At 53.2% G+C, this 24,860-nt stretch overlaps 26 non-coding genes across 26 annotated transcripts; all 26 read left to right on the forward strand.

Moving 5' to 3' along the window:
- Positions 1-1,431: 1,431 nt before the first annotated feature.
- trnai-aau (transfer RNA isoleucine (anticodon AAU)) lies at positions 1,432-1,505 on the forward strand. Its single transcript has one exon. It is a non-coding gene; the product is annotated as a tRNA-Ile (tRNA).
- A 404-nt stretch (positions 1,506-1,909) lies between these two features.
- trnaf-gaa (transfer RNA phenylalanine (anticodon GAA)) lies at positions 1,910-1,982 on the forward strand. Its single transcript has one exon. It is a non-coding gene; the product is annotated as a tRNA-Phe (tRNA).
- Positions 1,983-3,416: 1,434 nt separating this feature from the next.
- trnai-aau (transfer RNA isoleucine (anticodon AAU)) lies at positions 3,417-3,490 on the forward strand. The gene has a single exon. It is a non-coding gene; the product is annotated as a tRNA-Ile (tRNA).
- Positions 3,491-3,894: 404 nt separating this feature from the next.
- On the forward strand, positions 3,895-3,967 carry trnaf-gaa (transfer RNA phenylalanine (anticodon GAA)). Its single transcript has one exon. It is a non-coding gene; the product is annotated as a tRNA-Phe (tRNA).
- Positions 3,968-5,401: 1,434 nt separating this feature from the next.
- On the forward strand, positions 5,402-5,475 carry trnai-aau (transfer RNA isoleucine (anticodon AAU)). Its single transcript has one exon. It is a non-coding gene; the product is annotated as a tRNA-Ile (tRNA).
- A 404-nt stretch (positions 5,476-5,879) lies between these two features.
- Positions 5,880-5,952, forward strand: trnaf-gaa (transfer RNA phenylalanine (anticodon GAA)). The gene has a single exon. It is a non-coding gene; the product is annotated as a tRNA-Phe (tRNA).
- Positions 5,953-7,386: 1,434 nt separating this feature from the next.
- On the forward strand, positions 7,387-7,460 carry trnai-aau (transfer RNA isoleucine (anticodon AAU)). The gene has a single exon. It is a non-coding gene; the product is annotated as a tRNA-Ile (tRNA).
- A 404-nt stretch (positions 7,461-7,864) lies between these two features.
- On the forward strand, positions 7,865-7,937 carry trnaf-gaa (transfer RNA phenylalanine (anticodon GAA)). The gene has a single exon. It is a non-coding gene; the product is annotated as a tRNA-Phe (tRNA).
- Positions 7,938-8,580: 643 nt separating this feature from the next.
- Positions 8,581-8,652, forward strand: trnad-guc (transfer RNA aspartic acid (anticodon GUC)). The gene has a single exon. It is a non-coding gene; the product is annotated as a tRNA-Asp (tRNA).
- Positions 8,653-9,371: 719 nt separating this feature from the next.
- On the forward strand, positions 9,372-9,445 carry trnai-aau (transfer RNA isoleucine (anticodon AAU)). The gene has a single exon. It is a non-coding gene; the product is annotated as a tRNA-Ile (tRNA).
- A 404-nt stretch (positions 9,446-9,849) lies between these two features.
- On the forward strand, positions 9,850-9,922 carry trnaf-gaa (transfer RNA phenylalanine (anticodon GAA)). The gene has a single exon. It is a non-coding gene; the product is annotated as a tRNA-Phe (tRNA).
- A 1,434-nt stretch (positions 9,923-11,356) lies between these two features.
- trnai-aau (transfer RNA isoleucine (anticodon AAU)) lies at positions 11,357-11,430 on the forward strand. The gene has a single exon. It is a non-coding gene; the product is annotated as a tRNA-Ile (tRNA).
- A 404-nt stretch (positions 11,431-11,834) lies between these two features.
- trnaf-gaa (transfer RNA phenylalanine (anticodon GAA)) lies at positions 11,835-11,907 on the forward strand. The gene has a single exon. It is a non-coding gene; the product is annotated as a tRNA-Phe (tRNA).
- A 1,434-nt stretch (positions 11,908-13,341) lies between these two features.
- trnai-aau (transfer RNA isoleucine (anticodon AAU)) lies at positions 13,342-13,415 on the forward strand. The gene has a single exon. It is a non-coding gene; the product is annotated as a tRNA-Ile (tRNA).
- A 404-nt stretch (positions 13,416-13,819) lies between these two features.
- On the forward strand, positions 13,820-13,892 carry trnaf-gaa (transfer RNA phenylalanine (anticodon GAA)). Its single transcript has one exon. It is a non-coding gene; the product is annotated as a tRNA-Phe (tRNA).
- Positions 13,893-14,535: 643 nt separating this feature from the next.
- trnad-guc (transfer RNA aspartic acid (anticodon GUC)) lies at positions 14,536-14,607 on the forward strand. The gene has a single exon. It is a non-coding gene; the product is annotated as a tRNA-Asp (tRNA).
- Positions 14,608-15,326: 719 nt separating this feature from the next.
- Positions 15,327-15,400, forward strand: trnai-aau (transfer RNA isoleucine (anticodon AAU)). Its single transcript has one exon. It is a non-coding gene; the product is annotated as a tRNA-Ile (tRNA).
- Positions 15,401-15,804: 404 nt separating this feature from the next.
- On the forward strand, positions 15,805-15,877 carry trnaf-gaa (transfer RNA phenylalanine (anticodon GAA)). The gene has a single exon. It is a non-coding gene; the product is annotated as a tRNA-Phe (tRNA).
- A 1,434-nt stretch (positions 15,878-17,311) lies between these two features.
- trnai-aau (transfer RNA isoleucine (anticodon AAU)) lies at positions 17,312-17,385 on the forward strand. The gene has a single exon. It is a non-coding gene; the product is annotated as a tRNA-Ile (tRNA).
- Positions 17,386-17,789: 404 nt separating this feature from the next.
- On the forward strand, positions 17,790-17,862 carry trnaf-gaa (transfer RNA phenylalanine (anticodon GAA)). The gene has a single exon. It is a non-coding gene; the product is annotated as a tRNA-Phe (tRNA).
- Positions 17,863-19,774: 1,912 nt separating this feature from the next.
- On the forward strand, positions 19,775-19,847 carry trnaf-gaa (transfer RNA phenylalanine (anticodon GAA)). Its single transcript has one exon. It is a non-coding gene; the product is annotated as a tRNA-Phe (tRNA).
- Positions 19,848-20,490: 643 nt separating this feature from the next.
- On the forward strand, positions 20,491-20,562 carry trnad-guc (transfer RNA aspartic acid (anticodon GUC)). Its single transcript has one exon. It is a non-coding gene; the product is annotated as a tRNA-Asp (tRNA).
- A 719-nt stretch (positions 20,563-21,281) lies between these two features.
- On the forward strand, positions 21,282-21,355 carry trnai-aau (transfer RNA isoleucine (anticodon AAU)). The gene has a single exon. It is a non-coding gene; the product is annotated as a tRNA-Ile (tRNA).
- A 404-nt stretch (positions 21,356-21,759) lies between these two features.
- On the forward strand, positions 21,760-21,832 carry trnaf-gaa (transfer RNA phenylalanine (anticodon GAA)). The gene has a single exon. It is a non-coding gene; the product is annotated as a tRNA-Phe (tRNA).
- Positions 21,833-23,266: 1,434 nt separating this feature from the next.
- On the forward strand, positions 23,267-23,340 carry trnai-aau (transfer RNA isoleucine (anticodon AAU)). Its single transcript has one exon. It is a non-coding gene; the product is annotated as a tRNA-Ile (tRNA).
- Positions 23,341-23,744: 404 nt separating this feature from the next.
- On the forward strand, positions 23,745-23,817 carry trnaf-gaa (transfer RNA phenylalanine (anticodon GAA)). Its single transcript has one exon. It is a non-coding gene; the product is annotated as a tRNA-Phe (tRNA).
- The last annotated feature ends 1,043 nt before the right edge of the window (positions 23,818-24,860 follow it).

Genomic DNA, 24,860 nt, shown 5'->3' on the forward strand with positions numbered 1-24,860 from the left:
CGCCTGCGACATGCTTTTTCTGGCCGCCGCTGTCAAGTTGCTGGGCGGCATCAGATGTCCTTATTTCAGGGGAACTCTTGAGAACAACGCAGGCGAGAAGGTTCCGTAGTGTCATAGTTAGGACCGTGCCGTTTGAATCCAGCGATCAGGGGTCACATCTCAGTGAAACCTGCCTTTCCTTCCAACAAGCATCTTGAAGTAAGAAGGTGAAGTAACGCATCTACTTGCTAAGGAGCCTGTAGAAGATTGACATGCATGCACCTTCTCCAAAAACTCTGCTCCTACAGAAGCATGGTGGGGGGCATCCTGATCTGTTGCGTCTCCGTGTGATGTGGAAACCGCTCCATGGTACAGGGGAATACCCTTCAGTGACTGGTGAGTCCTGCCGAGTGGGTCAGCGGGACAAGTTGTCCTCCCGTCAAGGATCTCTATGCCGAAGGGGCCGCATCCCCTTCGCTCCTCTCAGCTGGAAATAGGCAACGGCGCATGCTGGACAAGTTTTAGAGACCAATACACGGTATCTTTTCCCAGACGGCTGAACTGATCACCTTGACGGAATTCCAACGTTCCGACAAAACTGCTACCTCAGCTGTACTCAGACATGTAAAGGTTTGCAGTATTCCCCCACCGCCCCATGCGTTCCTCGTTAGTATAGTGGACAGTATCTCCGCCTGTCACGCGGAAGACCGGGGTTCGATTCCCTGACGGGGAGGGCCTGTTGCTTTTGCTGCCCATGCAACCTCTGCTTTCTGAAAGGAGGACGATGCACCGCTGGCTTCTGGCAAGCGTGACTGCTTGCATGAGCCGGGTGCGCGAAAGCTCACATACTGGCTGGGAATGAAATGTGGGTCGGCTGCTTGGACGGCAGCTTCGCTCGGCTCTATTCCACCAAGGCTGCGAAAGCACCAGCTGACAAATGTATCTGCAGGTACGCTGGCTGAATTTGAAAGGAAACTCTCCGCAAAATCTTGTCGTTGAGAATGCAGAACACAGACTCTTTCCAGCACTGCTTGTGGTCTATGCATGGTAGTGTTCATCATCTTTGCCTTACTCCAAAGAGGTCCATGGTTCAAAGCCGGACGACAACATGCCACAGGGGTGTTTCTGCTGCCTTTAGGAAACGCTCCTAACCAAAAGGGATGGGATCAATCTGTCCTTTGTCTATGGTGGTTTCTCGATTAGTGCATTGGAAGTTTACACCAACAGCTGTGGCCAATGTGAGCTTTGTCAGGAATGTGGCAATTAAATGACAGATCTCAATCCATTTGAGAAATTCAAAGTATCGTCCTCACTGGAAGGAGTGTTGAAGCTCAGGGGCATGCTCCAGTGCCCCTGCAGACATCCCCACACAGGCACTTTCTGGGTAAGGCCTAAGGCAGTGCCGGACGTGACCTTCGTCATCCACGGCCGGAGGGGCGAGGGCACCGGCCGGGCCGGTTAGCTCAGTTGGTTAGAGCGTGGTGCTAATAACGCCAAGGTCGCGGGTTCGATCCCCGTACTGGCCACGCCTGCTTTTGCACCGCACTGTTTACCAGCAATGGGCTTGGTCTACCAAGTGCAGGCCATTGGGATTGCTGGACATGAAGTCCAAGCTAGGAGGAGAGTAACTTTGCTCCCGATCGGCACTGTGAAGGACGCTACAAGAGCGCACGTTTCTGACTGAGGCCATCGATGGCCGCTAACTCGTGCCTGATGGAAAGTGCTCTCGTCCTATGGGGACAAACTCCCCTTTGCGGATACCTCTGACGGTCGTGTCTCCATGCCAAGGCAACACCAGCCTAGGAAAAGATCCCCATGCACCTTATCTCCGTAGAAACTAGCATTCATTTGTTGCCGCATACTGGCTGTTAGCTCGATAACTTGACTGAGGTTGCACAGCACAGGCAGGACTGGGCTAGCTGCCCACCGTGCCGAAATAGCTCAGTTGGGAGAGCGTTAGACTGAAGATCTAAAGGTCCCTGGTTCGATCCCGGGTTTCGGCAGAACGCCTGCGACATGCTTTTTCTGGCCGCCGCTGTCAAGTTGCTGGGCGGCATCAGATGTCCTTATTTCAGGGGAACTCTTGAGAACAACGCAGGCGAGAAGGTTCCGTAGTGTCATAGTTAGGACCGTGCCGTTTGAATCCAGCGATCAGGGGTCACATCTCAGTGAAACCTGCCTTTCCTTCCAACAAGCATCTTGAAGTAAGAAGGTGAAGTAACGCATCTACTTGCTAAGGAGCCTGTAGAAGATTGACATGCATGCACCTTCTCCAAAAACTCTGCTCCTACAGAAGCATGGTGGGGGGCATCCTGATCTGTTGCGTCTCCGTGTGATGTGGAAACCGCTCCATGGTACAGGGGAATACCCTTCAGTGACTGGTGAGTCCTGCCGAGTGGGTCTGTGGGACAAGTTGTCCTCCCGTCAAGGATCTCTATGCCGAAGGGGCCGCATCCCCTTCGCTCCTCTCAGCTGGAAATAGGCAACGGCGCATGCTGGACAAGTTTTAGAGACCAATACATGGTATCTTTTCCCAGACAGCTGAACTGATCACCTTGACGGAATTCCAACGTTCCGACAAAACTGCTACCTCAGCTGTACTCAGACATGTAAAGGTTTGCAGTATTCCCCCACCGCCTCATGCGTTCCTCGTTAGTATAGTGGACAGTATCTCCGCCTGTCACGCGGAAGACCGGGGTTCGATTCCCCGACGGAGAGGGCCTGTCGCTTTTGCTGCCCATGCAACCTCTGCTTTCTGAAAGGAGGACGATGCACCGCTGGCTTCTGGCAAGCGTGGCTGCTTGCATGAGCCGGGTGCGCGAAAGCTCACATACTGGCTGGGAATGAAATGTGGGTCAGCTGCTTGGACGGCAGCTTCGCTCAGCTCTATTCCACCAAGGCTGCGAAAGCACCAGCTGACAAATGTATCTGCAGGTACGCTGGCTGAATTTGAAAGGAAACTCTCCGCAAAATCTTGTCGTTGAGAATGCAGAACACAGACTCTTTCCAGCACTGCTTGTGGTCTATGCATGGTAGTGTTCATCATCTTTGCCTTACTCCAAAGAGGTCCATGGTTCAAAGCCGGACGACAACATGCCACAGGGGTGTTTCTGCTGCCTTTAGGAAACGCTCCTAACCAAAAGGGATGGGATCAATCTGTCCTTTGTCTATGGTGGTTTCTCGATTAGTGCATTGGAAGTTTACCCCAACAGCTGTGGCCAATGTGAGCTTTGTCAGGAATGTGGCAATTAAATGACAGATCTCAATCCATTTGAGAAATTCAAAGTATCGTCCTCACTGGAAGGAGTGTTGAAGCTCAGGGGCATGCTCCAGTGCCCCTGCAGACATCCCCACACAGGCACTTTCTGGGTAAGGCCTAAGGCAGTGCCGGACGTGACCTTCGTCATCCACGGCCGGAGGGGCGAGGGCACCGGCCGGGCCGGTTAGCTCAGTTGGTTAAAGCGTGGTGCTAATAACACCAAGGTCGCGGGTTCGATCCCCGTACTGGCCACCTCTGCTTTTGCACCGCACTGTTTACCAGCAATGGGCTTGGTCTACCAAGTGCAGGCCATTGGGATTGCTGGACATGAAGTCCAAGCTAGGAGGAGAGTAACTTTGCTCCCGATCGGCACTGTGAAGGACGCTACAAGAGCGCACGTTTCTGACTGAGGTCATCGATGGCCGCTAACTCGTGCCTGATGGAAAGTGCTCTCGTCCTATGGGGACAAACTCCCCTTTGCGGATACCTCTGACGGTCGTGTCTCCATGCCAAGGCAACACCAGCCTAGGAAAAGATCCCCATGCACCTTATCTCCGTAGAAACTAGCATTCATTTGTTGCCGCATACTGGCTGTTAGCACGATAACTTGACTGAGGTTGCACACCACAGGCAGGACTGGGCTCGCTGCCCGCAGTGCCGAAATAGCTCAGTTGGGAGAGCGTTAGACTGAAGATCTAAAGGTCCCTGGTTCGATCCCGGGTTTCGGCAGAACGCCTGCGACATGCCTTTTCTGGCCGCCGCTGTCAAGTTGCTGGGCGGCATCAGATGTCCTTATTTCAGGGGAACTCTTGAGAACAACGCAGGCGAGAAGGTTCCGTAGTGTCATAGTTAGGACCGTGCCGTTTGAATCCAGCGATCAGGGGTCACATCTCTGTGAAACCTGCCTTTCCTTCCAACAAGCATCTTGAAGTAAGAAGGTGAAGTAACGCATCTACTTGCTAAGGAGCCTGTAGAAGATTGACATGCATGCACCTTCTCCAAAAACTCTGCTCCTACAGAAGCATGGTGGAGGGCATCCTGATCTGTTGCGTCTCCGTGTGATGTGGAAACCGCTCCATGGTACAGGGGAATACCCTTCAGTGACTGGTGAGTCCTGCCGAGTGGGTCTGTGGGACAAGTTGTCCTCCCGTCAAGGATCTCTATGCCGAAGGGGCCGCATCCCCTTCGCTCCTCTCAGCTGGAAATAGGCAACGGCGCATGCTGGACAAGTTTTAGAGACCAATACACGGTATCTTTTCCCAGACAGCTGAACTGATCACCTTGACGGAATTCCAACGTTCCGACAAAACTGCTACCTCAGCTGTACTCAGACATGTAAAGGTTTGCAGTATTCCCCCACCGCCTCCTGCGTTCCTCGTTAGTATAGTGGACAGTATCTCCGCCTGTCACGCGGAAGACCGCGGTTCGATTCCCCGACGGGGAGGGCCTGTTGCTTTTGCTGCCCATGCAACCTCTGCTTTCTGAAAGGAGGACGATGCACCGCTGGCTTCTGGCAAGCGTGACTGCTTGCATGAGCCGGGTGCGCGAAAGCTCACATACTGGCTGGGAATGAAATGTGGGTCGGCTGCTTGGACGGCAGCTTCGCTCAGCTCTATTCCACCAAGGCTGCGAAAGCACCAGCTGACAAATGTATCTGCAGGTACGCTGGCTGAATTTGAAAGGAAACTCTCCGCAAAATCTTGTCGTTGAAAATGCAGAACACAGACTCTTTCCAGCACTGCTTGTGGTCTATGCATGGTAGTGTTCATCATCTTTGCCTTACTCCAAAGAGGTCCATGGTTCAAAGCCGGACGACAACATGCCACAGGGGTGTTTCTGCTGCCTTTAGGAAACGCTCCTAACCAAAAGGGATGGGATCAATCTGTCCTTTGTCTATGGTGGTTTCTCGATTAGTGCATTGGAAGTTTACCCCAACAGCTGTGGCCAATGTGAGCTTTGTCAGGAATGTGGCAATTAAATGACAGATCTCAATCCATTTGAGAAATTCAAAGTATCGTCCTCACTGGAAGATGTGTTGAAGCTCAGGGGCATGCTCCAGTGCCCCTGCAGACATCCCCACACAGGCACTTTCTGGGTAAGGCCTAAGGCAGTGCCGGACGTGACCTTCGTCATCCACGGCCGGAGGGGCCAGAGCACCGGCCGGGCCGGTTAGCTCAGTTGGTTAGAGCGTGGTGCTAATAACGCCAAGGTCGCGGGTTCGATCCCCGTACTGGCCACGCCTGCTTTTGCACCGCACTGTTTACCAGCAATGGGCTTGGTCTACCAAGTGCAGGCCATTGGGATTGCTGGACATGAAGTCCAAGCTAGGAGGAGAGTAACTTTGCTCCCGATCGGCACTGTGAAGGACGCTACAAGAGCGCACGTTTCTGACTGAGGCCATCGATGGCCGCTAACTCGTGCCTGATGGAAAGTGCTCTCGTCCTATGGGGACAAACTCCCCTTTGCGGATACCTCTGACGGTCGTGTCTCCATGCCAAGGCAACACCAGCCTAGGAAAAGATCCCCATGCACCTTATCTCCGTAGAAACTAGCATTCATTTGTTGCCGCATACTGGCTGTTAGCTCGATAACTTGACTGAGGTTGCACAGCACAGGCAGGACTGGGCTCGCTGCCCACCGTGCCGAAATAGCTCAGTTGGGAGAGCGTTAGACTGAAGATCTAAAGGTCCCTGGTTCGATCCCGGGTTTCGGCAGAACGCCTGCGACATGCTTTTTCTGGCCGCCGCTGTCAAGTTGCTGGGCGGCATCAGATGTCCTTATTTCAGGGGAACTCTTGAGAACAACGCAGGCGAGAAGGTTCCGTAGTGTCATAGTTAGGACCGTGCCGTTTGAATCCAGCGATCAGGGGTCACATCTCAGTGAAACCTGCCTTTCCTTCCAACAAGCATCTTGAAGTAAGAAGGTGAAGTAACGCATCTACTTGCTAAGGAGCCTGTAGAAGATTGACATGCATGCACCTTCTCCAAAAACTCTGCTCCTACAGAAGCATGGTGGAGGGCATCCTGATCTGTTGCGTCTCCGTGTGATGTGGAAACCGCTCCATGGTACAGGGGAATACCCTTCAGTGACTGGTGAGTCCTGCCGAGTGGGTCAGCGGGACAAGTTGTCCTCCCGTCAAGGATCTCTATGCCGAAGGGGCCGCATCCCCTTCGCTCCTCTCAGCTGGAAATAGGCAACGGCGCATGCTGGACAAGTTTTAGAGACCAATACACGGTATCTTTTCCCAGACGGCTGAACTGATCACCTTGACGGAATTCCAACGTTCCGACAAAACTGCTACCTCAGCTGTACTCAGACATGTAAAGGTTTGCAGTATTCCCCCACCGCCCCATGCGTTCCTCGTTAGTATAGTGGACAGTATCTCCGCCTGTCACGCGGAAGACCGGGGTTCGATTACCTGACGGGGAGGGCCTGTTGCTTTTGCTGCCCATGCAACCTCTGCTTTCTGAAAGGAGGACGATGCACCGCTGGCTTCTGGCAAGCGTGACTGCTTGCATGAGCCGGGTGCGCGAAAGCTCACATACTGGCTGGGAATGAAATGTGGGTCGGCTGCTTGGACGGCAGCTTCGCTCAGCTCTATTCCACCAAGGCTGCGAAAGCACCAGCTGACAAATGTATCTGCAGGTACGCTGGCTGAATTTGAAAGGAAACTCTCCGCAAAATCTTGTCGTTGAGAATGCAGAACACAGACTCTTTCCAGCACTGCTTGTGGTCTATGCATGGTAGTGTTCATCATCTTTGCCTTACTCCAAAGAGGTCCATGGTTCAAAGCCGGACGACAACATGCCACAGGGGTGTTTCTGCTGCCTTTAGGAAACGCTCCTAACCAAAAGGGATGGGATCAATCTGTCCTTTGTCTATGGTGGTTTCTCGATTAGTGCATTGGAAGTTTACCCCAACAGCTGTGGCCAATGTGAGCTTTGTCAGGAATGTGGCAATTAAATGACAGATCTCAATCCATTTGAGAAATTCAAAGTATCGTCCTCACTGGAAGGAGTGTTGAAGCTCAGGGGCATGCTCCAGTGCCCCTGCAGACATCCCCACACAGGCACTTTCTGGGTAAGGCCTAAGGCAGTGCCGGACGTGACCTTCGTCATCCACGGCCGGAGGGGCGAGGGCACCGGCCGGGCCGGTTAGCTCAGTTGGTTAGAGCGTGGTGCTAATAACACCAAGGTCGCGGGTTCGATCCCCGTACTGGCCACCTCTGCTTTTGCACCGCACTGTTTACCAGCAATGGGCTTGGTCTACCAAGTGCAGGCCATTGGGATTGCTGGACATGAAGTCCAAGCTAGGAGGAGAGTAACTTTGCTCCCGATCGGCACTGTGAAGGACGCTACAAGAGCGCACGTTTCTGACTGAGGCCATCGATGGCCGCTAACTCGTGCCTGATGGAAAGTGCTCTCGTCCTATGGGGACAAACTCCCCTTTGCGGATACCTCTGACGGTCGTGTCTCCATGCCAAGGCAACACCAGCCTAGGAAAAGATCCCCATGCACCTTATCTCCGTAGAAACTAGCATTCATTTGTTGCCGCATACTGGCTGTTAGCACGATAACTTGACTGAGGTTGCACAGCACAGGCAGGACTGGGCTCGCTGCCCGCAGTGCCGAAATAGCTCAGTTGGGAGAGCGTTAGACTGAAGATCTAAAGGTCCCTGGTTCGATCCCGGGTTTCGGCAGAACGCCTGCGACATGCCTTTTCTGGCCGCCGCTGTCAAGTTGCTGGGCGGCATCAGATGTCCTTATTTCAGGGGAACTCTTGAGAACAACGCAGGCGAGAAGGTTCCGTAGTGTCATAGTTAGGACCGTGCCGTTTGAATCCAGCGATCAGGGGTCACATCTCTGTGAAACCTGCCTTTCCTTCCAACAAGCATCTTGAAGTAAGAAGGTGAAGTAACGCATCTACTTGCTAAGGAGCCTGTAGAAGATTGACATGCATGCACCTTCTCCAAAAACTCTGCTCCTACAGAAGCATGGTGGAGGGCATCCTGATCTGTTGCGTCTCCGTGTGATGTGGAAACCGCTCCATGGTACAGGGGAATACCCTTCAGTGACTGGTGAGTCCTGCCGAGTGGGTCAGTGGGACAAGTTGTCCTCCCGTCAAGGATCTCTATGCCGAAGGGGCCGCATCCCCTTCGCTCCTCTCAGCTGGAAATAGGCAACGGCGCATGCTGGACAAGTTTTAGAGACCAATACACGGTATCTTTTCCCAGACGGCTGAACTGATCACCTTGGCGGAATTCCAACGTTCCGACAAAACTGCTACCTCAGCTGTACTCAGACATGTAAAGGTTTGCAGTATTCCCCCGCCGCCTCCTGCGTTCCTCGTTAGTATAGTGGACAGTATCTCCGCCTGTCATGCGGAAGACCGGGGTTCGATTCCCCGACGGGGAGGGCCTGTCGCTTTTGCTGCCCATGCAACCTCTGCTTTCTGAAAGGAGGACGATGCACCGCTGGCTTCTGGCAAGCGTGACTGCTTGCATGAGCCGGGTGCGCGAAAGCTCACATACTGGCTGGGAATGAAATGTGGGTCGGCTGCTTGGACGGCAGCTTCGCTCAGCTCTATTCCACCAAGGCTGCGAAAGCACCAGCTGACAAATGTATCTGCAGGTACGCTGGCTGAATTTGAAAGGAAACTCTCCGCAAAATCTTGTCGTTGAGAATGCAGAACACAGACTCTTTCCAGCACTGCTTGTGGTCTATGCATGGTAGTGTTCATCATCTTTGCCTTACTCCAAAGAGGTCCATGGTTCAAAGCCGGACGACAACATGCCACAGGGGTGTTTCTGCTGCCTTTAGGAAACGCTCCTAACCAAAAGGGATGGGATCAATCTGTCCTTTGTCTATGGTGGTTTCTCGATTAGTGCATTGGAAGTTTACACCAACAGCTGTGGCCAATGTGAGCTTTGTCAGGAATGTGGCAATTAAATGACAGATCTCAATCCATTTGAGAAATTCAAAGTATCGTCCTCACTGGAAGGAGTGTTGAAGCTCAGGGGCATGCTCCAGTGCCCCTGCAGACATCCCCACACAGGCACTTTCTGGGTAAGGCCTAAGGCAGTGCCGGACGTGACCTTCGTCATCCACGGCCGGAGGGGCGAGGGCACCGGCCGGGCCGGTTAGCTCAGTTGGTTAGAGCGTGGTGCTAATAACGCCAAGGTCGCGGGTTTGATCCCCGTACTGGCCACGCCTGCTTTTGCACCGCACTGTTTACCAGCAATGGGCTTGGTCTACCAAGTGCAGGCCATTGGGATTGCTGGACATGAAGTCCAAGCTAGGAGGAGAGTAACTTTGCTCCCGATCGGCACTGTGAAGGACGCTACAAGAGCGCACGTTTCTGACTGAGGCCATCGATGGCCGCTAAATCGTGCCTGATGGAAAGTGCTCTCGTCCTATGGGGACAAACTCCCCTTTGCGGATACCTCTGACGGTCGTGTCCCCATGCCAAGGCAACACCAGCCTAGAAAAAGATCCCCATGCACCTTATCTCCGTAGAAACTAGCATTCATTTGTCGCCGCATACTGGCTGTTAGCACGATAACTTGACTGAGGTTGCACAGCACAGGCAGGACTGGGCTCGCTGCCCACTGTGCCGAAATAGCTCAGTTGGGAGAGCGTTAGACTGAAGATCTAAAGGTCCCTGGTTCGATCCCGGGTTTCGGCAGAACGCCTGCGACATGCTTTTTCTGGCCGCCGCTGTCAAGTTGCTGGGCGGCATCAGATGTCCTTATTTCAGGGGAACTCTTGAGAACAACGCAGGCGAGAAGGTTCCGTAGTGTCATAGTTAGGACCGTGCCGTTTGAATCCAGCGATCAGGGGTCACATCTCAGTGAAACCTGCCTTTCCTTCCAACAAGCATCTTGAAGTAAGAAGGTGAAGTAACGCATCTACTTGCTAAGGAGCCTGTAGAAGATTGACATGCATGCACCTTCTCCAAAAACTCTGCTCCTACAGAAGCATAGTGGAGGGCATCCTGATCTGTTGCGTCTCCGTGTGATGTGGAAACCGCTCCATGGTACAGGGGAATACCCTTCAGTGACTGGTGAGTCCTGCCGAGTGGGTCAGCGGGACAAATTGTCCTCCTGTCAAGGATCTCTATGCCGAAGGGGCCGCATCCCCTTCGCTCCTCTCAGCTGGAAATAGGCAACGGCGCATGCTGGACAAGTTTTAGAGACCAATACACGGTATCTTTTCCCAGACGGCTGAACTGATCACCTTGACGGAATTCCAACGTTCCGACAAAACTGCTACCTCAGCTGTACTCAGACATGTAAAGGTTTGCAGTATTCCCCCACCGCCTCATGCGTTCCTCGTTAGTATAGTGGACAGTATCTCCGCCTGTCACGTGGAAGACCGGGGTTCGATTCCCCGACGGGGAGGGCCTGTTGCTTTTGCTGCCCATGCAACCTCTGCTTTCTGAAAGGAGGACGATGCACCGCTGGCTTCTGGCAAGCGTGACTGCTTGCATGAGCCGGGTGCGCGAAAGCTCACATACTGGCTGGGAATGAAATGTGGGTCGGCTGCTTGGACGGCAGCTTCGCTCAGCTCTATTCCACCAAGGCTGCGAAAGCACCAGCTGACAAATGTATCTGCAGGTACGCTGGCTGAATTTGAAAGGAAACTCTCCGCAAAATCTTGTCGTTGAGAATGCAGAACACAGACTCTTTCCAGCACTGCTTGTGGTCTATGCATGGTAGTGTTCATCATCTTTGCCTTACTCCAAAGAGGTCCATGGTTCAAAGCCGGACGACAACATGCCACAGGGGTGTTTCTGCTGCCTTTAGGAAACGCTCCTAACCAAAAGGGATGGGATCAATCTGTCCTTTGTCTATGGTGGTTTCTCGATTAGTGCATTGGAAGTTTACCCCAACAGCTGTGGCCAATGTGAGCTTTGTCAGGAATGTGGCAATTAAATGACAGATCTCAATCCATTTGAGAAATTCAAAGTATCGTCCTCACTGGAAGATGTGTTGAAGCTCAGGGGCATGCTCCAGTGCCCCTGCAGACATCCCCACACAGGCACTTTCTGGGTAAGGCCTAAGGCAGTGCCGGACGTGACCTTCGTCATCCACGGCCGGAGGGGCGAGGGCACCGGCCGGGCCGGTTAGCTCAGTTGGTTAGAGCGTGGTGCTAATAACGCCAAGGTCGCGGGTTCGATCCCCGTACTGGCCACCTCTGCTTTTGCACCGCACTGTTTACCAGCAATGGGCTTGGTCTACCAAGTGCAGGCCATTGGGATTGCTGGACATGAAGTCCAAGCTAGGAGGAGAGTAACTTTGCTCCCGATCGGCACTGTGAAGGACGCTACAAGAGCGCACGTTTCTGACTGAGGTCATCGATGGCCGCTAACTCGTGCCTGATGGAAAGTGCTCTCGTCCTATGGGGACAAACTCCCCTTTGCGGATACCTCTGACGGTCGTGTCTCCATGCCAAGGCAACACCAGCCTAGGAAAAGATCCCCATGCACCTTATCTCCGTAGAAACTAGCATTCATTTGTTGCCGCATACTGGCTGTTAGCTCGATAACTTGACTGAGGTTGCACAGCACAGGCAGGACTGGGCTAGCTGCCCACCGTGCCGAAATAGCTCAGTTGGGAGAGCGTTAGACTGAAGATCTAAAGGTCCCTGGTTCGATCCCGGGTTTCGGCAGAACGCCTGCGACATGCTTTTTCTGGCCGCCGCTGTCAAGTTGCTGGGCGGCATCAGATGTCCTTATTTCAGGGGAACTCTTGAGAACAACGCAGGCGAGAAGGTTCCGTAGTGTCATAGTTAGGACCGTGCCGTTTGAATCCAGCGATCAGGGGTCACATCTCAGTGAAACCTGCCTTTCCTTCCAACAAGCATCTTGAAGTAAGAAGGTGAAGTAACGCATCTACTTGCTAAGGAGCCTGTAGAAGATTGACATGCATGCACCTTCTCCAAAAACTCTGCTCCTACAGAAGCATGGTGGGGGGCATCCTGATCTGTTGCGTCTCCGTGTGATGTGGAAACCGCTCCATGGTACAGGGGAATACCCTTCAGTGACTGGTGAGTCCTGCCGAGTGGGTCTGTGGGACAAGTTGTCCTCCCGTCAAGGATCTCTATGCCGAAGGGGCCGCATCCCCTTCGCTCCTCTCAGCTGGAAATAGGCAACGGCGCATGCTGGACAAGTTTTAGAGACCAATACATGGTATCTTTTCCCAGACAGCTGAACTGATCACCTTGACGGAATTCCAACGTTCCGACAAAACTGCTACCTCAGCTGTACTCAGACATGTAAAGGTTTGCAGTATTCCCCCACCGCCTCATGCGTTCCTCGTTAGTATAGTGGACAGTATCTCCGCCTGTCACGCGGAAGACCGGGGTTCGATTCCCCGACGGAGAGGGCCTGTCGCTTTTGCTGCCCATGCAACCTCTGCTTTCTGAAAGGAGGACGATGCACCGCTGGCTTCTGGCAAGCGTGGCTGCTTGCATGAGCCGGGTGCGCGAAAGCTCACATACTGGCTGGGAATGAAATGTGGGTCAGCTGCTTGGACGGCAGCTTCGCTCAGCTCTATTCCACCAAGGCTGCGAAAGCACCAGCTGACAAATGTATCTGCAGGTACGCTGGCTGAATTTGAAAGGAAACTCTCCGCAAAATCTTGTCGTTGAGAATGCAGAACACAGACTCTTTCCAGCACTGCTTGTGGTCTATGCATGGTAGTGTTCATCATCTTTGCCTTACTCCAAAGAGGTCCATGGTTCAAAGCCGGACGACAACATGCCACAGGGGTGTTTCTGCTGCCTTTAGGAAACGCTCCTAACCAAAAGGGATGGGATCAATCTGTCCTTTGTCTATGGTGGTTTCTCGATTAGTGCATTGGAAGTTTACCCCAACAGCTGTGGCCAATGTGAGCTTTGTCAGGAATGTGGCAATTAAATGACAGATCTCAATCCATTTGAGAAATTCAAAGTATCGTCCTCACTGGAAGGAGTGTTGAAGCTCAGGGGCATGCTCCAGTGCCCCTGCAGACATCCCCACACAGGCACTTTCTGGGTAAGGCCTAAGGCAGTGCCGGACGTGACCTTCGTCATCCACGGCCGGAGGGGCGAGGGCACCGGCTGGGCCGGTTAGCTCAGTTGGTTAAAGCGTGGTGCTAATAACACCAAGGTCGCGGGTTCGATCCCCGTACTGGCCACCTCTGCTTTTGCACCGCACTGTTTACCAGCAATGGGCTTGGTCTACCAAGTGCAGGCCATTGGGATTGCTGGACATGAAGTCCAAGCTAGGAGGAGAGTAACTTTGCTCCCGATCGGCACTGTGAAGGACGCTACAAGAGCGCACGTTTCTGACTGAGGTCATCGATGGCCGCTAACTCGTGCCTGATGGAAAGTGCTCTCGTCCTATGGGGACAAACTCCCCTTTGCGGATACCTCTGACGGTCGTGTCTCCATGCCAAGGCAACACCAGCCTAGGAAAAGATCCCCATGCACCTTATCTCCGTAGAAACTAGCATTCATTTGTTGCCGCATACTGGCTGTTAGCACGATAACTTGACTGAGGTTGCACACCACAGGCAGGACTGGGCTCGCTGCCCGCAGTGCCGAAATAGCTCAGTTGGGAGAGCGTTAGACTGAAGATCTAAAGGTCCCTGGTTCGATCCCGGGTTTCGGCAGAACGCCTGCGACATGCCTTTTCTGGCCGCCGCTGTCAAGTTGCTGGGCGGCATCAGATGTCCTTATTTCAGGGGAACTCTTGAGAACAACGCAGGCGAGAAGGTTCCGTAGTGTCATAGTTAGGACCGTGCCGTTTGAATCCAGCGATCAGGGGTCACATCTCTGTGAAACCTGCCTTTCCTTCCAACAAGCATCTTGAAGTAAGAAGGTGAAGTAACGCATCTACTTGCTAAGGAGCCTGTAGAAGATTGACATGCATGCACCTTCTCCAAAAACTCTGCTCCTACAGAAGCATGGTGGAGGGCATCCTGATCTGTTGCGTCTCCGTGTGATGTGGAAACCGCTCCATGGTACAGGGGAATACCCTTCAGTGACTGGTGAGTCCTGCCGAGTGGGTCAGTGGGACAAGTTGTCCTCCCGTCAAGGATCTCTATGCCGAAGGGGCCGCATCCCCTTCGCTCCTCTCAGCTGGAAATAGGCAACGGCGCATGCTGGACAAGTTTTAGAGACCAATACACGGTATCTTTTCCCAGACGGCTGAACTGATCACCTTGGCGGAATTCCAACGTTCCGACAAAACTGCTACCTCAGCTGTACTCAGACATGTAAAGGTTTGCAGTATTCCCCCGCCGCCTCATGCGTTCCTCGTTAGTATAGTGGACAGTATCTCCGCCTGTCACGCGGAAGACCGGGGTTCGATTCCCCGACGGGGAGGGCCTGTCGCTTTTGCTGCCCATGCAACCTCTGCTTTCTGAAAGGAGGACGATGCACCGCTGGCTTCTGGCAAGCGTGACTGCTTGCATGAGCCGGGTGCGCGAAAGCTCACATACTGGCTGGGAATGAAATGTGGGTCGGCTGCTTGGACGGCAGCTTCGCTCAGCTCTATTCCACCAAGGCTGCGAAAGCACCAGCTGACAAATGTATCTGCAGGTACGCTGGCTGAATTTGAAAGGAAACTCTCCGCAAAATCTTGTCATTGAGAATGCAGAACACAGACTCTTTCCAGCACTGCTTGTGGTCTATGCATGGTAGTGTTCATCATCTTTGCCTTACTCCAAAGAGGTCCATGGTTCAAAGCCGGACGACAACATGCCACAGGGGTGTTTCTGCTGCCTTTAGGAAACGCTCCTAACCAAAAGGGATGGGATCAATCTGTCCTTTGTCTATGGTGGTTTCTCGATTAGTGCATTGGAAGTTTACACCAACAGCTGTGGCCAATGTGAGCTTTGTCAGGAATGTGGCAATTAAATGACAGATCTCAATCCATTTGAGAAATTCAAAGTATCGTCCTCACTGGAAGGAGTGTTGAAGCTCAGGGGCATGCTCCAGTGCCCCTGCAGACATCCCCACACAGGCACTTTCTGGGTAAGGCCTAAGGCAGTGCCGGACGTGACCTTCGTCATCCACGGCCGGAGGGGCGAGGGCACCGGCCGGGCCGGTTAGCTCAGTTGGTTAGAGCGTGGTGCTAATAACGCCAAGGTCGCGGGTTTGATCCCCGTACTGGCCACGCCTGCTTTTGCACCGCACTGTTTACCAGCAATGGGCTTGGTCTACCAAGTGCAGGCCATTGGGATTGCTGGACATGAAGTCCAAGCTAGGAGGAGAGTAACTTTGCTCCCGATCGGCACTGTGAAGGACGCTACAAGAGCGCACGTTTCTGACTGAGGCCATCGATGGCCGCTAAATCGTGCCTGATGGAAAGTGCTCTCGTCCTATGGGGACAAACTCCCCTTTGCGGATACCTCTGACGGTCGTGTCCCCATGCCAAGGCAACACCAGCCTAGGAAAAGATCCCCATGCACCTTATCTCCGTAGAAACTAGCATTCATTTGTCGCCGCATACTGGCTGTTAGCACGATAACTTGACTGAGGTTGCACAGCACAGGCAGGACTGGGCTCGCTGCCCACTGTGCCGAAATAGCTCAGTTGGGAGAGCGTTAGACTGAAGATCTAAAGGTCCCTGGTTCGATCCCGGGTTTCGGCAGAACGCCTGCGACATGCTTTTTCTGGCCGCCGCTGTCAAGTTGCTGGGCGGCATCAGATGTCCTTATTTCAGGGGAACTCTTGAGAACAACGCAGGCGAGAAGGTTCCGTAGTGTCATAGTTAGGACCGTGCCGTTTGAATCCAGCGATCAGGGGTCACATCTCAGTGAAACCTGCCTTTCCTTCCAACAAGCATCTTGAAGTAAGAAGGTGAAGTAACGCATCTACTTGCTAAGGAGCCTGTAGAAGATTGACATGCATGCACCTTCTCCAAAAACTCTGCTCCTACAGAAGCATGGTGGAGGGCATCCTGATCTGTTGCGTCTCCGTGTGATGTGGAAACCGCTCCATGGTACAGGGGAATACCCTTCAGTGACTGGTGAGTCCTGCCGAGTGGGTCAGCGGGACAAGTTGTCCTCCCGTCAAGGATCTCTATGCCGAAGGGGCCGCATCCCCTTCGCTCCTCTCAGCTGGAAATAGGCAACGGCGCATGCTGGACAAGTTTTAGAGACCAATACACGGTATCTTTTCCCAGACGGCTGAACTGATCACCTTGGCGGAATTCCAACGTTCCGACAAAACTGCTACCTCAGCTGTACTCAGACATGTAAAGGTTTGCAGTATTCCCCCGCCGCCTCCTGCGTTCCTCGTTAGTATAGTGGACAGTATCTCCGCCTGTCACGCGGAAGACCGAGGTTCGATTCCCCGACGGGGAGGGCCTGTTGCTTTCGCTGCCCATGCAACCTCTGCTTTCTGAAAGGAGGACGATGCACCGCTGGCTTCTGGCAAGCGTGACTGCTTGCATGAGCCGGGTGCGCGAAAGCTCACATACTGGCTGGGAATGAAATGTGGGTCGGCTGCTTGGACGGCAGCTTCGCTCAGCTCTATTCCACCAAGGCTGCGAAAGCACCAGCTGACAAATGTATCTGCAGGTACGCTGGCTGAATTTGAAAGGAAACTCTCCGCAAAATCTTGTCGTTGAGAATGCAGAACACAGACTCTTTCCAGCACTGCTTGTGGTCTATGCATGGTAGTGTTCATCATCTTTGCCTTACTCCAAAGAGGTCCATGGTTCAAAGCCGGACGACAACATGCCACAGGGGTGTTTCTGCTGCCTTTAGGAAACGCTCCTAACCAAAAGGGATGGGATCAATCTGTCCTTTGTCTATGGTGGTTTCTCGATTAGTGCATTGGAAGTTTACACCAACAGCTGTGGCCAATGTGAGCTTTGTCAGGAATGTGGCAATTAAATGACAGATCTCAATCCATTTGAGAAATTCAAAGTATCGTCCTCACTGGAAGGAGTGTTGAAGCTCAGGGGCATGCTCCAGTGCCCCTGCAGACATCCCCACACAGGCACTTTCTGGGTAAGGCCTAAGGCAGTGCCGGACGTGACCTTCGTCATCCACGGCCGGAGGGGCGAGGGCACCGGCCGGGCCGGTTAGCTCAGTTGGTTAGAGCGTGGTGCTAATAATGCCAAGGTCGCGGGTTCGATCCCCGTACTGGCCACCTCTGCTTTTGCACCGCACTGTTTACCAGCAATGGGCTTGGTCTACCAAGTGCAGGCCATTGGGATTGCTGGACATGAAGTCCAAGCTAGGAGGAGAGTAACTTTGCTCCCGATCGGCACTGTGAAGGACGCTACAAGAGCGCACGTTTCTGACTGAGGCCATCGATGGCCGCTAACTCGTGCCTGATGGAAAGTGCTCTCGTCCTATGGGGACAAACTCCCCTTTGCGGATACCTCTGACGGTCGTGTCTCCATGCCAAGGCAACACCAGCCTAGGAAAAGATCCCCATGCACCTTATCTCCGTAGAAACTAGCATTCATTTGTCGCCGCATACTGGCTGTTAGCTCGATAACTTGACTGAGGTTGCACAGCACAGGCAGGACTGGGCTCGCTGCCCACCGTGCCGAAATAGCTCAGTTGGGAGAGCGTTAGACTGAAGATCTAAAGGTCCCTGGTTTGATCCCGGGTTTCGGCAGAACGCCTGCGACATGCTTTTTCTGGCCGCCGCTGTCAAGTTGCTGGGCGGCATCAGATGTCCTTATTTCAGGGGAACTCTTGAGAACAACGCAGGCGAGAAGGTTCCGTAGTGTCATAGTTAGGACCGTGCCGTTTGAATCCAGCGATCAGGGGTCACATCTCAGTGAAACCTGCCTTTCCTTCCAACAAGATTCTTGAAGTAAGAAGGTGAAGTAACGCATCTACTTGCTAAGGAGCCTGTAGAAGATTGACATGCATGCACCTTCTCCAAAAACTCTGCTCCTACAGAAGCATGGTGGGGGGCATCCTGATCTGTTGCGTCTCCGTGTGATGTGGAAACCGCTCCATGGTACAGGGGAATACCCTTCAGTGACTGGTGAGTCCTGCCGAGTGGGTCTGTGGGACAAGTTGTCCTCCCATCAAGGATCTCTATGCCGAAGGGGCCGCATCCCCTTCGCTCCTCTCAGCTGGAAATAGGCAACGGCGCATGCTGGACAAGTTTTAGAGACCAATACACGGTATCTTTTCCCAGACAGCTGAACTGATCACCTTGACGGAATTCCAACGTTCCGACAAAACTGCTACCTCAGCTGTACTCAGACATGTAAAGGTTTGCAGTATTCCCCCACCGCCTCATGCGTTCCTCGTTAGTATAGTGGACAGTATCTCCGCCTGTCACGCGGAAGACAGGGGTTCGATTCCCCGACGGAGAGGGCCTGTCGCTTTTGCTGCCCATGCAACCTCTGCTTTCTGAAAGGAGGACGATGCACCGCTGGCTTCTGGCAAGCGTGGCTGCTTGCATGAGCCGGGTGCGCGAAAGCTCACATACTGGCTGGGAATGAAATGTGGGTCAGCTGCTTGGACGGCAGCTTCGCTCAGCTCTATTCCACCAAGGCTGCGAAAGCACCAGCTGACAAATGTATCTGCAGGTACGCTGGCTGAATTTGAAAGGAAACTCTCCGCAAAATCTTGTCGTTGAGAATGCAGAACACAGACTCTTTCCAGCACTGCTTGTGGTCTATGCATGGTAGTGTTCATCATCTTTGCCTTACTCCAAAGAGGTCCATGGTTCAAAGCCGGACGACAACATGCCACAGGGGTGTTTCTGCTGCCTTTAGGAAACGCTCCTAACCAAAAGGGATGGGATCAATCTGTCCTTTGTCTATGGTGGTTTCTCGATTAGTGCATTGGAAGTTTACCCCAACAGCTGTGGCCAATGTGAGCTTTGTCAGGAATGTGGCAATTAAATGACAGATCTCAATCCATTTGAGAAATTCAAAGTATCGTCCTCACTGGAAGGAGTGTTGAAGCTCAGGGGCATGCTCCAGTGCCCCTGCAGACATCCCCACACAGGCACTTTCTGGGTAAGGCCTAAGGCAGTGCCGGACGTGACCTTCGTCATCCACGGCCGGAGGGGCGAGGGCACCGGCCGGGCCGGTTAGCTCAGTTGGTTAAAGCGTGGTGCTAATAACACCAAGGTTGCGGGTTCGATCCCCGTACTGGCCACCTCTGCTTTTGCACCGCACTGTTTACCAGCAATGGGCTTGGTCTACCAAGTGCAGGCCATTGGGATTGCTGGACATGAAGTCCAAGCTAGGAGGAGAGTAACTTTGCTCCCGATCGGCACTGTGAAGGACGCTACAAGAGCGCACGTTTCTGACTGAGGCCATCGATGGCCGCTAACTCGTGCCTGATGGAAAGTGCTCTCGTCCTATGGGGACAAACTCCCCTTTGCGGATACCTCTGACGGTCGTGTCTCCATGCCAAGGCAACACCAGCCTAGGAAAAGATCCCCATGCACCTTATCTCCGTAGAAACTAGCATTCATTTGTTGCCGCATACTGGCTGTTAGCACGATAACTTGACTGAGGTTGCACAGCACAGGCAGGACTGGGCTCGCTGCCCGCAGTGCCGAAATAGCTCAGTTGGGAGAGCGTTAGACTGAAGATCTAAAGGTCCCTGGTTCGATCCCGGGTTTCGGCAGAACGCCTGCGACATGCCTTTTCTGGCCGCCGCTGTCAAGTTGCTGGGCGGCATCAGATGTCCTTATTTCAGGGGAACTCTTGAGAACAACGCAGGCGAGAAGGTTCCGTAGTGTCATAGTTAGGACCGTGCCGTTTGAATCCAGCGATCAGGGGTCACATCTCTGTGAAACCTGCCTTTCCTTCCAACAAGCATCTTGAAGTAAGAAGGTGAAGTAACGCATCTACTTGCTAAGGAGCCTGTAGAAGATTGACATGCATGCACCTTCTCCAAAAACTCTGCTCCTACAGAAGCATGGTGGAGGGCATCCTGATCTGTTGCGTCTCCGTGTGATGTGGAAACCGCTCCATGGTACAGGGGAATACCCTTCAGTGACTGGTGAGTCCTGCCGAGTGGGTCAGTGGGACAAGTTGTCCTCCCGTCAAGGATCTCTATGCCGAAGGGGCCGCATCCCCTTCGCTCCTCTCAGCTGGAAATAGGCAACGGCGCATGCTGGACAAGTTTTAGAGACCAATACACGGTATCTTTTCCCAGACGGCTGAACTGATCACCTTGGCGGAATTCCAACGTTCCGACAAAACTGCTACCTCAGCTGTACTCAGACATGTAAAGGTTTGCAGTATTCCCCCGCCGCCTCATGCGTTCCTCGTTAGTATAGTGGACAGTATCTCCGCCTGTCACGCGGAAGACCGGGGTTCGATTCCCCGACGGGGAGGGCCTGTTGCTTTTGCTGCCCATGCAACCTCTGCTTTCTGAAAGGAGGACGATGCACCGCTGGCTTCTGGCAAGCGTGACTGCTTGCATGAGCCGGGTGCGCGAAAGCTCACATACTGGCTGGGAATGAAATGTGGGTCGGCTGCTTGGACGGCAGCTTCGCTCAGCTCTATTCCACCAAGGCTGCGAAAGCACCAGCTGACAAATGTATCTGCAGGTACGCTGGCTGAATTTGAAAGGAAACTCTCCGCAAAATCTTGTCGTTGAGAATGCAGAACACAGACTCTTTCCAGCACTGCTTGTGGTCTATGCATGGTAGTGTTCATCATCTTTGCCTTACTCCAAAGAGGTCCATGGTTCAAAGCCGGACGACAACATGCCACAGGGGTGTTTCTGCTGCCTTTAGGAAACGCTCCTAACCAAAAGGGATGGGATCAATCTGTCCTTTGTCTATGGTGGTTTCTCGATTAGTGCATTGGAAGTTTACCCCAACAGCTGTGGCCAATGTGAGCTTTGTCAGGAATGTGGCAATTAAATGACAGATCTCAATCCATTTGAGAAATTCAAAGTATCGTCCTCACTGGAAGGAGTGTTGAAGCTCAGGGGCATGCTCCAGTGCCCCTGCAGACATCCCCACACAGGCACTTTCTGGGTAAGGCCTAAGGCAGTGCCGGACGTGACCTCCGTCATCCACGGCCGGAGGGGCGAGGGCACCGGCCGGGCCGTTTAGCTCAGTTGGTTAGAGCGTGGTGCTAATAACGCCAAGGTCGCGGGTTCGATCCCCGTACTGGCCACATCTGCTTTTGCACCGCACTGTTTACCAGCAATGGGCTTGGTCTACCAAGTGCAGGCCATTGGGATTGCTGGACATGAAGTCCAAGCTAGGAGGAGAGTAACTTTGCTCCCGATCGGCACTGTGAAGGACGCTACAAGAGCGCACGTTTCTGACTGAGGCCATCGATGGCCGCTAACTCGTGCCTGATGGAAAGTGCTCTCGTCCTATGGGGACAAACTCCCCTTTGCGGATACCTCTGACGGTCGTGTTTCCATGCCAAGGCAACACCAGCCTAGGAAAAGATCCCCATGCACCTTATCTCCGTAGAAACTAGCATTCATTTGTTGCCGCATACTGGCTGTTAGCTCGATAACTTGACTGAGGTTGCACAGCACAGGCAGGACTGGGCTAGCTGCCCACCGTGCCGAAATAGCTCAGTTGGGAGAGCGTTAGACTGAAGATCTAAAGGTCCCTGGTTCGATCCCGGGTTTCGGCAGAACGCCTGCGACATGCTTTTTCTGGCCGCCGCTGTCAAGTTGCTGGGCGGCATCAGATGTCCTTATTTCAGGGGAACTCTTGAGAACAACGCAGGCGAGAAGGTTCCGTAGTGTCATAGTTAGGACCGTGCCGTTTGAATCCAGCGATCAGGGGTCACATCTCAGTGAAACCTGCCTTTCCTTCCAACAAGCATCTTGAAGTAAGAAGGTGAAGTAACGCATCTACTTGCTAAGGAGCCTGTAGAAGATTGACATGCATGCACCTTCTCCAAAAACTCTGCTCCTACAGAAGCATGGTGGGGGGCATCCTGATCTGTTGCGTCTCCGTGTGATGTGGAAACCGCTCCATGGTACAGGGGAATACCCTTCAGTGACTGGTGAGTCCTGCCGAGTGGGTCTGTGGGACAAGTTGTCCTCCCGTCAAGGATCTCTATGCCGAAGGGGCCGCATCCCCTTCGCTCCTCTCAGCTGGAAATAGGCAACGGCGCATGCTGGACAAGTTTTAGAGACCAATACATGGTATCTTTTCCCAGACAGCTGAACTGATCACCTTGACGGAATTCCAACGTTCCGACAAAACTGCTACCTCAGCTGTACTCAGACATGTAAAGGTTTGCAGTATTCCCCCACCGCCTCATGCGTTCCTCGTTAGTATAGTGGACAGTATCTCCGCCTGTCACGCGGAAGACCGGGGTTCGATTCCCCGACGGAGAGGGCCTGTCGCTTTTGCTGCCCATGCAACCTCTGCTTTCTGAAAGGAGGACGATGCACCGCTGGCTTCTGGCAAGCGTGGCTGCTTGCATGAGCCGGGTGCGCGAAAGCTCACATACTGGCTGGGAATGAAATGTGGGTCAGCTGCTTGGACGGCAGCTTCGCTCAGCTCTATTCCACCAAGGCTGCGAAAGCACCAGCTGACAAATGTATCTGCAGGTACGCTGGCTGAATTTGAAAGGAAACTCTCCGCAAAATCTTGTCGTTGAGAATGCAGAACACAGACTCTTTCCAGCACTGCTTGTGGTCTATGCATGGTAGTGTTCATCATCTTTGCCTTACTCCAAAGAGGTCCATGGTTCAAAGCCGGACGACAACATGCCACAGGGGTGTTTCTGCTGCCTTTAGGAAACGCTCCTAACCAAAAGGGATGGGATCAATCTGTCCTTTGTCTATGGTGGTTTCTCGATTAGTGCATTGGAAGTTTACACCAACAGCTGTGGCCAATGTGAGCTTTGTCAGGAATGTGGCAATTAAATGACAGATCTCAATCCATTTGAGAAATTCAAAGTATCGTCCTCACTGGAAGGAGTGTTGAAGCTCAGGGGCATGCTCCAGTGCCCCTGCAGACATCCCCACACAGGCACTTTCTGGGTAAGGCCTAAGGCAGTGCCGGACGTGACCTTCGTCATCCACGGCCGGAGGGGCGAGGGCACCGGCCGGGCCGGTTAGCTCAGTTGGTTAGAGCGTGGTGCTAATAACGCCAAGGTCGCGGGTTTGATCCCCGTACTGGCCACGCCTGCTTTTGCACCGCACTGTTTACCAGCAATGGGCTTGGTCTACCAAGTGCAGGCCATTGGGATTGCTGGACATGAAGTCCAAGCTAGGAGGAGAGTAACTTTGCTCCCGATCGGCACTGTGAAGGACGCTACAAGAGCGCACGTTTCTGACTGAGGCCATCGATGGCCGCTAAATCGTGCCTGATGGAAAGTGCTCTCGTCCTATGGGGACAAACTCCCCTTTGCGGATACCTCTGACGGTCGTGTCCCCATGCCAAGGCAACACCAGCCTAGGAAAAGATCCCCATGCACCTTATCTCCGTAGAAACTAGCATTCATTTGTCGCCGCATACTGGCTGTTAGCACGATAACTTGACTGAGGTTGCACAGCACAGGCAGGACTGGGCTCGCTGCCCACTGTGCCGAAATAGCTCAGTTGGGAGAGCGTTAGACTGAAGATCTAAAGGTCCCTGGTTCGATCCCGGGTTTCGGCAGAACGCCTGCGACATGCTTTTTCTGGCCGCCGCTGTCAAGTTGCTGGGCGGCATCAGATGTCCTTATTTCAGGGGAACTCTTGAGAACAACGCAGGCGAGAAGGTTCCGTAGTGTCATAGTTAGGACCGTGCCGTTTGAATCCAGCGATCAGGGGTCACATCTCTGTGAAACCTGCCTTTCCTTCCAACAAGCATCTTGAAGTAAGAAGGTGAAGTAACGCATCTACTTGCTAAGGAGCCTGTAGAAGATTGACATGCATGCACCTTCTCCAAAAACTCTGCTCCTACAGAAGCATGGTGGAGGGCATCCTGATCTGTTGCGTCTCCGTGTGATGTGGAAACCGCTCCATGGTACAGGGGAATACCCTTCAGTGACTGGTGAGTCCTGCCGAGTGGGTCAGCGGGACAAGTTGTCCTCCCGTCAAGGATCTCTATGCCGAAGGGGCCGCATCCCCTTCGCTCCTCTCAGCTGGAAATAGGCAACGGCGCATGCTGGACAAGTTTTAGAGACCAATACACGGTATCTTTTCCCAGACGGCTGAACTGATCACCTTGGCGGAATTCCAACGTTCCGACAAAACTGCTACCTCAGCTGTACTCAGACATGTAAAGGTTTGCAGTATTCCCCCGCCGCCTCCTGCGTTCCTCGTTAGTATAGTGGACAGTATCTCCGCCTGTCACGCGGAAGACCGAGGTTCGATTCCCCGACGGGGAGGGCCTGTTGCTTTTGCTGCCCATGCAACCTCTGCTTTCTGAAAGGAGGACGATGCACCGCTGGCTTCTGGCAAGCGTGACTGCTTGCATGAGCCGGGTGCGCGAAAGCTCACATACTGGCTGGGAATGAAATGTGGGTCGGCTGCTTGGACGGCAGCTTCGCTCAGCTCTATTCCACCAAGGCTGCGAAAGCACCAGCTGACAAATGTATCTGCAGGTACGCTGGCTGAATTTGAAAGGAAACTCTCCGCAAAATCTTGTCGTTGAGAATGCAGAACACAGACTCTTTCCAGCACTGCTTGTGGTCTATGCATGGTAGTGTTCATCAT

This window comes from Salminus brasiliensis, chromosome 22 (genome assembly GCF_030463535.1).
Source record: "Salminus brasiliensis chromosome 22, fSalBra1.hap2, whole genome shotgun sequence".
Lineage (NCBI taxonomy): Eukaryota > Metazoa > Chordata > Actinopteri > Characiformes > Bryconidae > Salminus > Salminus brasiliensis.